Source organism: Lathyrus oleraceus, chromosome 5 (genome assembly GCF_024323335.1).
Source record: "Lathyrus oleraceus cultivar Zhongwan6 chromosome 5, CAAS_Psat_ZW6_1.0, whole genome shotgun sequence".
Lineage (NCBI taxonomy): Eukaryota > Viridiplantae > Streptophyta > Magnoliopsida > Fabales > Fabaceae > Lathyrus > Lathyrus oleraceus.
Window position 1 is genome coordinate 178,155,828 of NC_066583.1, and position 2,948 is coordinate 178,158,775.

The following is a 2,948-nucleotide window of genomic DNA, read 5'->3' on the forward strand; positions in this document are numbered from 1 at the left end:
AAAGTTCAAATCATTTTGTAAAACAAAAGCATAAAAGGCATAAAAAATAATATAATAGAGGCTTAATATTCTTTTTGACATTGTATGTAAATCTCGAGGTTCATTTTGATCCCTTAACTAAAAAAATATTCATATTGGTCCCTTAACTCTTCAAAATGTATCATGTTAGTCTTTTTGTCTAATTAGCAACAAAAAAATCAAAAATCGATCGTTAAATTCGTCATTAATTAGACAAAAAGGACTAACATTATACATTTTTAAGAGTTAAGGGACCAATATAGACCTTTTTTAAGTTAAGAGACCAAAATGAACCTGAATGTTAACATATGAGATCAAAAAGGGTATTGAACCTAAAATAGAAAAGTAAAGAGTTAAGGATGAGAAAAATGCAATATAGATTTATAGAGGTTTAATCTTAATGATGTGACCTAGTTCTCTCCCCAAGAATTCCTTCTTCAGAGTTTCTAATATGATGTGAGCTTTTTACAGGTTTTTCCCACAAACCTCCTTTTACAAGGATTGAAGTTTTTCAATGGCTAACTACCGAACCAAGACGAAGTTTTAAATACGAAGACCTCCATAATCAGTTGAGAGCTTTTTAATAGTGGGTTAAGCTCATGAACTGATTGAGAATTTTAACTACAGAGACCTCCCCAACTAATATGAGATTTTAAGTGGTATACCTTAATAAGCAAAAGAGATGATGCCTTGTTGAGCAATTTACAAATTTTCCCCTCACCAGAAAAAATAATTCTCACAAAACATAAAGTCACTCTCAAAGCACTAAGGCAAAACTAAAATGAAAACGGAGAGATTTGTAGAAAAAGAGTGGATAGTGAGAAAGAGGGATCAAAATGTTTTCAGTATGATTTGAAATGATAGAGGAGCCCTCTATTTATAAGATAAAAAAAATTTAACCGCTTTTCCTTATCGAACTTTACTCCGACAAATTTCTCTTTTTGTTTTTGTACCAAATCATTATTAAAAACCCCCCAATTGTTTATTTAAATCGTATAGTTATTACCTTGTTAAATTTTCAACCCCGTAAAGACGAATTATTTATTACTTCGACGAGACGGGTGCACTTGCTAGTTTAGTCCATCAGTTTGTATATGGATTTTCAAAATGTTCAGACCAAATTAAAGTTTTATTTCCAAATAGGAGAGAATTTCATAATTTCCACGGAAGGAGTGAGAGCACCGCCTTCCGCTCCTTTAGTCGCACCATCTTTTTCTCATGTAGACGACCTATATATAAACCCCACAATAAAAAATACACAGGTTTTTGAGGTCGAGCACACACATGTTCCTCAGAATGAAGAGACGACAAAAAAATTAGCCATTCTACAAGAAAAATATGAGGTTGAGAAACCATAACTACCTCTAAATGAATAACTTATAATAAAAAAGGTCCTTCTACAAGAAGGTTTTTAGGTAGATTAACCGCAAGTTCGTAAGTAGAAGAAGTATATGTTGGAAATTATGGACAATCAATGCCCATGGGAGTGTTCAAATATAATAAGAAATGTGCAATTGAGTTAATGACAATAAATGAATTGTCAATAGTCTCACATAGAAAGTGACACTCACTTTAAAAATATTTATAAAGACTTAAAACATTAAACTCAACAAAGGAGTTAAAGAGGATAAAGTTTCACATGGACAAATATGATGGTCTCAAGCATTGTGCCACATGTATCATCCAAACAATCCCTCGTCGGTGTCGTCGTCTGATACCGGGTTCGAGAGCATTGACGTAGAGGTCCTAGTGGAGGCTTATAGGGGCCCTTGAGTACTTAGACACAACGCACCGGAGCAATCAGGCTACTCGCAGAGTTATACGGCGGCATCGGTGGCACTCCGCCGAGCTCCGACGGTGGTCGGCATACAATGGCTTAATTTTAATTATTTCTCCTAGTTTTGGTCGTTGCTTAAAGTTTGAATTTCGAATTCGAAATGCATGGCCTATAAATACATTATTCTGTATTCAAAAATCATTAGAAAAAATCGTGCATCCTCTTCACATAATTCCAGACATTTTCCCTGCATTCGAATCTTCACCAGTCTTGTGTATATTCGATTAAAAGGTTGAATTATTCTGGGTATTCTCGCGTTCCAACTATAAGACTATAAAGAGAGTGCTTGAAATACTTTTAAGAAAAGTGATATCATTCACGATTCTAGCATCGAACCATTTTAATTTACAATCAGGTTTTTTAACAATCTTCAAAGTATTAAAGGCAATGGCAACCGAAGCCTGTGTACCAAGAATCAAGAATTAATCACCAAATGAGTCTAGAACATTGATTGTCGGTATTGTGATTTGTTGGTAAGTCTTAATCAACGAATAACTTTCACCATTGCATATATAAATATGTTATGTTTGCATACTGAATAGGCTTTCTACGTGTTGATATGTTTTCAACTAAAATTGATTTAAAATACTGCATGTGTTTCTCGTAAATGAGTTATGATATGTAGATGTTTATAGCCTGCATTTGAAAAGGATAAGGATCTAAGGCCGAACTTAGAATAAAAAAGAGAGTTTGAAAGACTAAGGATCTAAGACCGAACAAAATTGATAATCAATTTATTTATTTTATCTAATAAAAGGAAATAGTAAGAATTTTGTCTGTAAGATTCCTATTATTCTTCAAGTGAAAGACGATCCTAAGACTTATAAGAAAGTAATAGCTTCAATGGACTCCTCTTGTTTAAAAGTAAATATCATAGTGTGATGGTACCACTAAACGCCTAAAAATATAGATTAATGACCAAGGTGTTTTAAACAAAAGAAGGTGTTTATTATTTGACACATATGCACTAGTAGCAAGCCCAACGAAAATTAGAGCATCGTTTGCATTAAATTCTTTGCATAACCTTATAGTTCCTGAAATGGATGTCAAAATAACGTTACTAAATAAAGATCTCGATAAGGAGATTTACATG